This window comes from Pseudorca crassidens, chromosome 1, assembly GCF_039906515.1.
Source record: "Pseudorca crassidens isolate mPseCra1 chromosome 1, mPseCra1.hap1, whole genome shotgun sequence".
NCBI lineage: Eukaryota > Metazoa > Chordata > Mammalia > Artiodactyla > Delphinidae > Pseudorca > Pseudorca crassidens.
The window spans coordinates 20,500,501-20,513,754 of NC_090296.1; the positions used below are offsets into that span (position 1 = coordinate 20,500,501).

General features: G+C 34.0%; 1 pseudogene; it reads left to right on the forward strand.

Moving 5' to 3' along the window:
* Positions 1-688: 688 nt before the first annotated feature.
* LOC137224610 (large ribosomal subunit protein uL6 pseudogene) lies at positions 689-1,270 on the forward strand (annotated as a pseudogene).
* Positions 1,271-13,254: the final 11,984 nt, after the last annotated feature.

Sequence of the window (13,254 nt, forward strand, 5' to 3'; positions counted from 1 at the left end):
TCCAATGAGGAGAACATTTCCTCCTGAAGCGCTGTTCCTCTGTCAGTCTTCCAAGTGACAGAGCTAAAGGGAATAGCAATTACAGTTACTTCATAGCATACTGGAAACAAGAAACTGTAAGCAGAATATATTTCAACTTTGATTGCTTTATTGATGGTTGCTCAGTGATCGACCTACACGCAATTGATCTGGGCAACCCCACAGTACTCAGTCTATGCATTTAATTGAGATTTTAGTGAATAAAACCTAATGTATTGAGCATGATTTAAGGGGGAAAAAAAGATCCTTCTTGAACCTGTCCCCTATTAAATTTGAACGGTTCATGATGCTACTTAAGTTACTTTTCATGCCAATCACTTTTAACTATGCCTCTACCCATAGGGCTATGATAGCTTCAGATTTAAATTCCAGCTGTATATTTTTTTTTCTATTTATAACAGCTTAAGAAACTCTTACAAGTCTAGTATTAAGAGAGTTTGAAAGTAGCTATTGAGATACTACAATTAAAAATTAGGTAAAAAAAAATATTTTCTGTGTGGAAAGACACACATGGCAAAATAACAAGAAACTATATATATTAAATAAATTATATTTCTTTGACAAGGAAATGAGTACAGGTACATAAGAATATGGAATTCAGGGCAGTTAAAAAATATGAATATGATTCCTTGTTGCATCTTTTGCAAGGATGAAGACTGTTCTCAGGATTAAGACTGTCCACATTCCAGATGATGTCTACATCACTCTGAAGGGATGCACAATTCCAGAGGCATCTTGTGGAAGGACTTCAATCACATCAATGTAGAACTCAGTCTCCTTGGAAAGAAAAAGAAGAGGCTCCAGGTTACAAAGGGTGGGGAAATAGAAAGCAACTCGTTTCCATCTGTACTATCTGTAGTCATGTACAGAACATGACCAAGGGTGTCGGTCTATTCTAAGATGAGGTCTGTGCATGCCAATTTCACCATCAATGTCGTTCTTCAGGAGAATGGGTATCTTGCTGAAATCCAAAATTTCTTTGGCAAAGAATACATCTACTGGACTTGGATGAAGCAGGAGCTGCTTGTTCGGTATCTCATGCCCAAAAAGATGAGTTGATTTTTTTTTTTTTTAGGATGAGTTAATTCTTGAAGGAAACAACACTGAACTTCTATTAAATTTAACTGCTTTGATTCGGCAAACCCCAACAGTTAAAAGAAAAGATATCAGATAAATTTTGGATGGTATCTACATTGCTGAAAACGGAACAATTCAGCAGGGTTATAAATAAAATCTAAGTTTTCCAGCTACAGAAACAGCAAGATGCCAGATAATTCCTCAGACTTATTTGTAATATTTTAAAGATGCAAGAAAAGCCATGTATTGAAAAAAAATACTAATGTGTTTATGCTATAATCATACATTTAATGCTTAATATATTATTAAACACAGCCTGAGGCAAAAGTTCTGCTCTAAAGATTAGAAAGGCCATTTCAGGGAGCAAAAATATCCAGTGACTAAGCTGGCTTTGTGCAATTACATGTTCAATCATCAGTTGGCATAACATTTTATTTATTTATTTACTTATTTTTAACATCTTTATTGGAGTATAATTGCTTTACAATGGTGTGTTAGTTTCTGCTTTATAACAAAGTGAATCAGTTATACATACACATGTTACCATATCTCTTCCCTCTTGCATCTCCCTCCCTCTCACCCTCCCTATCCCACCCCTCTAGGTAGTCACAAAGCACTGAGCTGATCTCCCTGTGCTATGCGGCTGCTTCCCACTAGCTATCTATTTTACATGGCATAACATTTTAAAAAATGTAATACTACTTCAAGTGTGTGACAGAGACTGCTTGATAATGATTCATACAGAGATAGATTTTTTTTTTTTTTTTTTACAGGATGCTTAGGGCCTAAAATTTACTGCTTGTTCTTTAGTCTGGGGACTTCAGCCTGTGGTCTCAGTGGTATCCTTAATGATAAAGACAAAGAAAAATCACATCAATATACTTTGTGTTTCACAAAGAGTTTACTTATTAGATCTTCAAAATGAGTCTAGAAAGGCATTTATTTACTGTCTATTTAAAAAAATAAATTCGGGGCACCCAGAATTTGAAGATATAACCCAGTTTCCATGAATCCAGACACGATATTTTTTAAGAGAACATAAAAATTAAAATGGTTATCACCCAACAGATTTCAAGAATCACATCTCAATATTGTGTTAAGACATGTGGCACCATAATTTTGGAATTCTGGACATTTTGGAATCCTAAAAATTGAGTTAAAATTATGGTTTCACTGTTTATCAGATCTGGCAAATTAGGATTGTTTCTTGGCATTTCTGTGTCTTAAATGCATCTTCTGCCAAATGAAAAATAGAATATATATATAATACAATATAGATGTACTTATTAAGATAGAGTATTTATACAATTCATATGGTTGTTCCAATTTGAAAACAAAAAATAGTTGCTCAAAAACAATTTCAACGCAAGTGAGTTAATAAACAGAACTCCCATTAATTGTAATCCACTGTAACACGGAAAGGTACACTTCTAGAATGTTGTGCTTGGATTATAGCATTATTAAAACCAGATCATATCACTTTGATATCTAGAAAATTTATCCTACAAACTGTATTGCACTTAGCTGAAGGAAAATATTCATGCCTTTTGATTGCTTTACTCCCAGTAAGATCTACCATGATGTTCTACTTATGGTGATTTAGAGAATGATGTCTGTGTGGTAACTCTATTTTTAACTATTTGAGGAACTACCAAATGGTTTTCAACAAAGGTAGCATCTTTTTACATTCCTACCAGCAATATATAAGTGTTTCAATTTCTCCACATCTTCACCAACACTTGTTATCTTCTGTTTATTGATTATAGCTATTTTAGTAGGTGTGAATTGCATTTCCCTAATGGTTAATGACTTCAAGCATTGTTTCATGTGCCTATTGACCATCCATATATAGATATAGATATAGATATAGATGAAATGTCTTTTCAAATACTTTGTCAATTTTTAAATTAGATTATTTTATCTTTTTATGGTTGAATTCTAAAGATTCTTACGCATCCCAGACATTAATTTCTTATCAAATATATGATTTATATATACTTTTTTTGTATTCTATAGTTTGTCATTTCACTTTCCTGATACTGCCCTTTGATATATAAAAGTTTTTGACTTTGATAAGATCAATTTGTCTATTTTTTTCTATTTTTGCTTGTACTTTTGCTGTCACATCTAAGAAACCATTGGCTATTTCAAAGTCATGAAGATTTACACCTATATTTTCTCCTATCAGTTTTATAGTTTTTTTTAAACTATTTTACTTTAAGTTAATTTGTACATTCTGCATGAAATAGGGATCCAAATTCATTCTTTTATATGTGGATTTCTGATGATTCTAGCACCATTTGTTGAAAAGACTTTCCTTCCCTGCCTTGAATGTTCTTGGCACTCTTTTCTTAAATAAAATGTCAATAAATATGTATTTATTTCTACATCCCCAATTCAATTCTATTGTTCTGTGTGCCCATACTTATGCTAATACCACATGTCTTAATTATCAAGGCTATGTGGTAAATTTTTAAGTACTCTGAGTTCTCTCTATTCTTTTTTTTGAAGATTGTTTTGGCTATTCTGGCAAACTTACTAATCCATATGAATTTTAGAATAAGCATGTCTGTTTAAAAAGAAGTCATTGGCATTTTTTAAAATAAATTTGTTTACTTATTGGTTGCATTGTGTCTTTGTTGCTATGCACGCGCTTTTCTCTAGTTGCGGTGAGTGGGGGCTACTCTTTGTTGTAGTGCGGTGGCTTCTCCTGTTGTGGAGCATGGGCTCTAGGCACCTGGGCTTCAGTAGTTGTGGCATGCGGGCTCAGGAGTTGTGGCTCACAGGCTCTAGATAGAAGGCTCAGTAGTTTTGTGGTGCACGGGCTTAGTTGCTCCACAGCATTTGGAATCTTCCTGGACCAGGGCTCGAACCCGTGTCCCCTGCCTTGGCAGGCAGATTCTTAACATCTGTGCCACCAGGGAAGTCCCTCATTGGTATTTTGATAGGGATTATGTTGAATCTATACATCAGTTTGGAGAGTATTTCCATCTTAACTGCATTAAGTCTTCCAATCCATGAACACAGATGTCATTCTATTTATTTAGGTTTTCTTTAATTTATTTCAACAAATTTCTGTATGTATCATTGCATACATCTTGAACTTTGGATAAATTCATTCCTAAGCATTTTATCTTTGATAATAATTTTATTCAAGCTGTTTTCTTGATTCCACTTTCAGTTGTTCATTGTGAGTGTATAAAATACTGTGCATCTTTGTATACTGATCTTATAGCCTGGAATCTGGCTGTCTTCATTTATTGTCTCTAACTGTATGGTGTGTGTGTGTGTTTGTATGTGTGTGTGTGTTTCTTAGCATTTTCTCTATAAGATTATGACATCTGTGAAAAGAGATAATTTATTTCTTCCTTTTCCATCTGGATGCCTTTTATTTCATTTTCTTCCCTAATTGCCTTGGCTAGAAACACCAATACAATGTTGAATAGAAATAACAAGAGCAGGCATCCTTGTGTTGTTCTTGATCTTAGGGAGAAAGTTTTCACTCTTTCACCATTAAGTGTAATGTCAGCTGTGGATTTATCATTGGTGAATTTGACTGTGTAGCAGAACTAAACCTCTATTCCTAGTTTGCTGAGTGTTTTTATGATGAAAGGATGTTAGTCTTGTCAAATGAGTTTTCTGCATCTATTGAGACGGTTAAGTTTCTTCAATTGTTTTTGTTCTTTATTTTATTAATACAGTTTATTACATTAATTTTTGTATATTATACCAACCTTATATTTCTGGAATAAATCCCATTTGGATATGCTATATAATCCTTTTAATATGCAGCTGGATTCAATCTGCTAGTATTTTGTCAAAAAGTTTTGCATCTATATGCATAAGTGATATTGTGCTGTAGCTTCTTTTCTTCTAATGTCTTTGCCAGGTTTTGATATCATGGTAACACTGGCCTCATAGGATGAGTAAGGAATTCTCTCGTCTTCTATTTTTTAAGAGTTTGTGAAGAATTGATGCAAATTCTTCTTTAAATATTTAATAGAATTCACAAACAAAGCCATTTCTACTTGAACATTTTTGGGGGAATTCTATTTTTTTAGTTTTTATTTTTTGTAAATGCAAGCTCTTTACTTACTAGGAGCCTATTCAGATTTTCTATTTCTTCTTGTGTCAGTTTTGGTAGTTTGTGTCTTTCTAGGAATTTGTCCATTTTAATAAGGTTACCTAATTTGTTGGCACATTACTGTTCATTGTTCACCTAAATTCTTTTTTTTTTTTTAATTTGTACATTGGGTAGTAACATCTCCTCTTATATTTTTTTTATTTTAGTAATTTAAAAATTTTTTATTTGATCAGTCTAGATATAGTTGGCCAGTTTTGTTGATCTTTACAAAGAAACAACTTTTGACTTTATTGATATTCTCTGCTGTCTATTGACCTGTCTTCTTGTCTATTGCTTGTTGATCACCATACTGCATTTTTCATTATAGTTGTATTTTTGATACTTTCTTTTAGTTCTTCAGACATGGTTTCCTTTAGCTCCTTAACCACATTTTAAATAGTTGATTAAAGTCTTTGTCTAACAATTTCAACATGACTACCTCAGGGAGAGTTTCTATTTATTCTCTCCTATCTCCAATGTTTGTTTTCATCACTGCTTATTGTAGTTGCTGTCTTTCCTAACTTTTCAGGACTGATTCTGTAAACTATGTATTCCTTGTCATTTGTGGCCACTGAGGTTTCTCCTTGGTTATCTTAGTGGTTAGAGATTTCCTTAAATTTCTGAAATTAATAAATCTCTCCATTTTATTGAGATGTCTGTGTGCATGCCATGGCATGCTTTTATCACTCTGTCTTGGCCTTTAATTTCTGCTTATGCAGAGTTTCAAGATCATTTGTAAGTGAGATATTAGGGCCTTCTCAAATCTTTCCTAGGCATCTACACAGGTCCATAAATATGCATGGCATTCTAGACCCCCAGCAATACATCAGAGCTTATCAAAGGCTTTATGATATCTTATATAGACTAAACTGTGTTCCTCCACAATTCACATGTTGAAGCCCTACCCCCCTATATGATTATATCCAGAGATAGGCTCTTTGGAAAGTAAAGTTAAATCAGGTCATAAGGGTGGGGTCCTAATTTGGTAAGAATGTGGGCTTCTAAGAAAAATAAGAGAGAGAAATAAAGATCTCTCTCGCTCTCTCTCTTTGCCATATGAGGACATAGTGAGAAAGTGGCTTTCTGCAAGCCAGGAAGAGCACTCTCAATGGAAACCAACCATGCTGGCACCTGAATCTTAAACTTCAAGCCTGTAGAACTGTGAGGAAAAAAACAAAAATTTCTTTTGTTTAAGATACCTAGTCTATGTTATTTTATTAGGGTAACAACTTATTCTGCAGCTTTTCCTTTTAAGCTTTTTTGAGCAGTCTATTATTTGGCCCAAATTTTATCCTTTACCTGCAGAAACTGAAACATTAAAATACTTACCTATAATTATTTTTTTAAAAAATGAACTCAGAAGAAACTTTAGTACTGCTTGAGTTTGAGTCATGTTTAAAAAGACAGACTTTTCAAGTGGAGTATTTCCAGGGAATGGACAAATAATAATTTCATTTTTGTTTCAGAATGAGGTTTTGAAAAAGCTGGAGCTTTGTGCTTTTCCTTTTGGTACTTCTTTTTAGTTGACTTGTTATTTTACAAGTCTATTCCTGGGCTGGATAGAAGGGAACAGAGCTAGAGCAAGTTAAAATACTATAAAGCTCACTGTTAATATCAACATTCAGCAGTTTTTAAAATAAGTGTTGCTGCAAGCATTTGCTTAATTTTCATAGTTTTGAAAAAGTTAATTCTGACAGTTTTTGACAGATTTTTTCATTGTTTTTTTCTTTTTTCTTTCTTTTTTTTTTTTTTTTTACAGCAGGTCCTTGTTATCTATTTTAAATGCAGCAGTGTGTACATATCAATCCCAAACTCCCAATCTATCCCTCCCCACCACCTTTCCCTCCATTACCATAAATTCATTCTCTAAGTCTGTGAGTCTCTTTCTGTTTTGTAAATAAGTTCATTTGTATCATTTTTTTTGGTTCTGTATATAAGCAATATCATATGATATTTGTCTTTTTCTGTCTCACTTACTTCACTTAGTATGAAAATCTCCAAGTCCATCCATGTTGCTGCAAATGGCATTATTTTATTCTTTTTAATGGCTTTGTATTCCATTGTATATATGTACCACATCTTCTTTATCCATTCATCTGTCAATGGACATTTAGATTGCTTCCATGTCTTGGCTATTGTAAATAGTGCTGCAATGAACATTGGGGTGCATGTATCCTTTTGAACCATGTTTTTCTCTGGATATATGCCCAGGAGTAGTATTGCTCGATCATATGGTAGCTCTATTCTTAGTTTTTTTTAAAAGAACTTCCATACTGTTCTCCATAGTGGTTGTTCCAATTTACATTCCCAGCATCAGTGTGGAGGGTTCTTTTCTCCACACCCTTTCCAGCATTTATTGTTTGTACATTTTTGATGATGGCCATTCTGACTTGTGTGAGGTGATATCTCATCGTAGTTTTGATTTGCATTTCTCTAATAATTAGCGATGTTTGAGCATCTTTTCATGTGCCTCTTGGTCATTTGTATGTCTTCTTTGGAAAAATGTTTATTTAAATCCTCCACCCATTTTTTTGATTGGATTGTTTGTTTTTTGGTTATTGAGCCACATGAGTTCTTTGTAAATTTTGGGGACTAATCCCTTGTCAGTCACATCTTTTGCAAATATTTTCTATGGTTCTGTGGGTTGTTTTATTGTTTTGTTTGTGGTTTCCTTTGCTGTACAAAAGCTTTTGAGTTTAATTAGGTCCCATTTCTTTATTTTTGTTTTTATTTCCATTACTCTGGGAGAATTGAAAAAGATATTGCTGTGATTTATGTTAAAGAGTGTTCTGCCTCTGTTTTCCTCTAAGAGTTTTATAGTATCCCATCTTACATTTAGGTCTTTAATCCATTCTGAGTTTATTTTTGTGTATGGTATTAAAGAATGTTCTTGTTTCTTTTTTTTTTTTTTTCAGTATGCGGGTCTCTCATTGTTGTGGCCTCTCCTGTTGCAGAGCACAGGCTCTGAATGCGCAGGCTCAACAGCCATGGCTCACAGGCCTAGCTGCTTTGCGGCAAGTGGGATCCTCCCAGACCAGGGCATGAACCCGTGTCCCCTGCATCGTCAGGAGAACTCTCAACCACTGTGCCACCAGGGAAGCCCCCTTGTTTCATTTTTTTACATGTAGCTGCCCAGTTTTCCCAGCACCATTTATTGAAGAGACTGTCTTTTCTCCATTGTATAATCTTGCCTCCTTTGTCATAGATTAATCGACCATAGTTTAAGGAGGGTCAAATTTTCAGAGGTCCTTATATCACCATTTTTGCTTATGAAATTCTGTTATTTATTTTTTAATGTGTTCCTAATATTTCAAGATCTAGAATTCTAGCTTCTCCATAAAATTTGGAAATCTAACAGTACTGTGCCTATAATATCAGAAGGTTAAGGAAAGTATGGTGATAACTGAGCTGTGCTTTTTATTTTATTACATTTATTCTTTGTTAACTGTATCTCTCCAGACCTCCTTTTGTTATTCAGCTGGTCCCTGTCAGTTCTGAACAATCACCATAAATTATTGCTGGAATACATTAAGTGATATTATATTGTAATAAGTAATATAATAATGAACTCACTTTTCTAGGACAAAAATCAAAATTTTCAAAAAATGACATTCTCCCTTTTGAATATTATTAGGGAATGTAAAAACATATATATTTAGAAGTATATGTAAATTTGTCTAAAATTAAAGGATAGTTTTTTTAAAATCCCTTTTCTCTCTTTTTTTACCATCTGGCTCTCATGCAGGTCTGTAATCTAAATTCAAACAACCTGTTTCTTTTGAAAAATCTTAACCAAATAATTTAATTTAAAATGATCCTAGATTTGTAGTGCCTCCAGATAGTCAAATGATAGCAAAAAATCCTTTCCAGAGTAACTCTACTTTAACATATGCTCACCATATTTCTACAGATTCTCTAAAGAATATGACCTCATAGTCAAAAATCACAAATCAGCTAAGGAAATGAAGCAAATGATTTACAGCTAATAAAATAAACTTGATATCAAAATTTGATATTAAAATGCTTATATTTTAATTATCAAGCATGGCTATAAAGCAATAAGTTAAATATATTTATAAAAATAAGAAATGTGTGAATATCTAAATAAGAAATATATATGCATATTTAAAAATAAAAAAGAAAAGAAATTTGATTATAAAGTCTTAAAGTGGAAATATAAATATATATCCACACATGCATTTACATATATATGTATATATAATTGTTGAAATTATCAAAGGATAAGTAAGCAGCAGATTAGAAACAGAAAAAGTATTAATTAGAGTAAAAGGATTAATGAAATGTTTTTTAGATTTAAAGAATGTAACAGATTTCAGGATGGAAAGATACAAAACATGATAGGAGCTGAAGACACATGCATGTTCAAAAGAATAGAAAAAATGTAAATTAAATCAGAGTTCTGAAAAATAAAAGCAATGAAGAAACAATATTGAAAGAACTATTAGCCAAGAAATTTCCAGAATTGTTGAGCAACACTAATTCTTAGACCTAGCCAACTAAGCAAATCAATAAAAAAGAATTCCTAATTATAATTCCAATAAGGGTAAATATAATAAATCCATACCTAGGCACAATATAGTTAAACCACAGAACACTAATTACAAATAAATTGTCTGTGAAGCATCTAGAAAACACACACACAACACACACAGTTGACCTACAAATTTAAACAAGACTTCAGAGGAAATTTTCTGCTTTACAACTAATTTTACATCATTCCTTTTATTCTAATAAAATATCCATAATACATGTTTCCTGTGAATTATTTTTTGTAATCTTTTTCAATAAATCCAGTTAATCAGGATCAGCATACATCTATTTAGTGACAAAGTATTCATAAGACTGCATTAGATTCCATTTATATATGGAATAAATGAAGATATTTTCTATGAAGATTTTATAATCCAATTAGGACAAAAGATGACCAAAATATATTGATAAACATCTTAAGTTGTATGCTTTGTTTATAAAGCCTCAGAAATTGACTGCATAAATTTAACAAAAATAGAATTTATCAGAATGTTTAAGGAGAAATTATACAATGTAAGAGAAAGTTGAAGAACCATTTAATGGATAAGACCCATGTTGATTTCAGGAATCAAGGTAGGTTTATTGTATTGGTTTTCTATGGCTGGCTGCTGTAACAAATTACTACAAACACATTGGCTTAAAAAAACACTAATGTATTATCGTACAGTTCTGTGATTTTGGGAGTCTGAAATGGGACTCACTGAGCTAAAATCCGTAGGTCAGCAGGGCTCCATTCCCTTCCAAGGCTCTGGGGGAGAATTCTTTCCCTTACATTTCCAACTTTAAGAGGCTACATATGCTCCTTAACTTAGGCCTCTTCCTCCATCTTCAAAGCCAGCAACCTCAGATTCCTTTCCACACTCTCACTCTCCAGATCTTCCCTCTTCATCCTTCCTCTGCCACCTTTTTTTTTTTTTTTCTTCGGTACGCGGGTCTCTCACTGTTGTGGCCTACTCCCTTTGCAGAGCACAGGCTCCAGACGCGTAGGCTCAGCGGCCAAGGCTCACGGACCCAGCCGCTCCGCGCACGTGGGATCTTCCCAGACCGGCGTCCCCCTTGCATCAGCAGGTGGACTCCCAACCACTGTGCCACCAGGGAAGCCCCTTCCTCTGCCACCTTTAAAGACACTTGTGATTACATCGGGCCCACCTGGTTAACTTTTCACAGGTTCTGAAGATTAGGACATGAATATCTTTTGTTTTGGAGGAGCAGGAGGGGTGTTTATTCTACCTGCCACACTTAACAGTATTGTCAGCTATTTACTGGAATGAGTTAGCTCTTTATTTTTCTGTCTCTCCACTAAAGATTCAAAATTTTAGAAGAGAAAGTACCAATAGCCCAGATTGGGTCATTACATCCAGTATTTGGGTATAGCATGGAGTCATCATTCCCATCAGTTCTGTGCTAAATGAGAGAACTCCTCGAAAGTATATTGAGGGTCTGCTACCAGAGGAGCCAGAGGAACGAATGCAAGAAGCCATGGAATAACAAATGTCCAATATAATTAGTAAAAAGAAATCACACTGGCAAACACAGCACATGGAAACATATAACATAGTCAGTAGTATTGATACTTATTTTCCAAGACATGTTCCTCAGTATGTTAGGAGATCCATGACTGCATATAAAGAAGAAAAATATAATTGTTTCATCATCATAGAATTCTGAACTACTATAAGTATATCCTTTTCTTTGATATTTATTAAATAAACCAACAAACTAGAGCATTGTAAAATTTATATTAAAATAACTTGAACACAGTTTTTCCTAACCTATTTGAGTAAGGAAACTTTTGTTTCCAGATTTCTTTCTTAATTCCAATGAAAGACCCAAGAGCATACATGTTTTGGGAAAGAATTCCTTAGAGCAACTTTGAGTGCTGCTGAATGATAAAACATCAGCCTATTGGTAGTACAAGAAAACTCTGAAAATTAATATTGTACATTTAAAGTAAAACACTTTCTCCAAGCTATTTCAGCTGAGGTGAGCAAATGTAGTATCATGAAGGAATGGAATAGTTTCACTGAAAATATGGCCTATAAGCAAAACTGATTATGCTACTTAATTTAGTATTATTTATAAGGTATTTTTTCTTTTACATAACTACATAAGAGCAAATGTCACCCTATTTAATTGATGCTAAACATACCTTTTAAGGTTCTTAGTTCTGAGTTCTCAGTGAGATATATATATATCATTAAGATTCCCTCATCCTCATTCTGGCCATAAAATATATAAATTCTAACAGTGAAATGTAGTTATACTGTATCCTTTTACATTAACAAAACTTTCCTTAACATTGATTTAATTTGCATTTGTTGGATGTCTGATTTACTTTTTAGCCTTTGGAAATAGATGTAGCAGGGAGGAAGTTGGAAGGCAAGTTCAAGTGGCATGAGATGGTAATTTCAGTCCATTTCATTAATCTACATTGCCTCCTACTGTTTAGTAAGGTGAAGACAATATAAGGTTTTCAATTCTTTTTTTTTTTTTTTTTTTTTTTTTTTTTCGGTACGTGGGTCTCTCACTGTTGTGGCCTCTCCCGTTGCGGAACACAGGCTCAGCGTCCACGGCTCACGGGCCCAGCCGCTCCGCAGCATGTGGGATCTTCCCAGAGCGGGGCACGAACCCGTGTCCCCTGCATCGGCAGGCGGACTCTCAACCACTGCGCCACCAGGGAAGCCCTCAACTCCTCTTTTGACATTAGTTTGTCAAGTATTTATGGTGTACAAGCTATGCATAAGACATTATGTTTTTTTAATGTTATGGATACACTAATAACATACAGTCTCAGCAATGAAGTAGGTTAGACCCTCAAGGGACAGATAGAAGAGTGAAGAGACAATTTTAAAACAAAACATAAAAGAGATAAAAAGTGTTATGAAGTTTCAATAGCAAAAGCAGAATTTTCTTTGTGGGGATTGTGGTGCTTAAGACAAATTTTTTGAAGGAAGTGTTCAGTGAGTTGGAGTTTAACCAGTAAGAAGCTCAGAGTGTAGGAATTTTTTTTTTTTAAAACTTCAAGTTTGACTTGCTAGTGGATAAAGAGCAAAGAAAAAGAAAAACAATATGGATGTTGAGGGAAAAGTTGTAGTCCATGTAGCAGGAATATCAGATGCATGAAAGCTTGAGAGTAAAGGCTGTAAAAGCTGGTTAACTTCACGGAATCCTGAACTTTCAGTGTGCAGCTGACAAGTTGTTAAAGAATAGGGAAGTATTGAAGATCATTGAACAGAGAAGTGGCATAATCAGTAGTATGCTTTTGAAAGATTAACCTGGGACTTTGGTGGGAGGGCAGGTGAACAATGGAAGGAAGTAGAAGAAAGTCAAACTAGAACTTATCTAGTCAAGAGATCATCTGACCTAGAATGTTATAATGATGAGAAAATAAAACTAATGGAAGCTGAGAGAGGTACAGTTGAGAGTAACTGAATAAATAGAATAAACAAGGGACTGGATTTGAT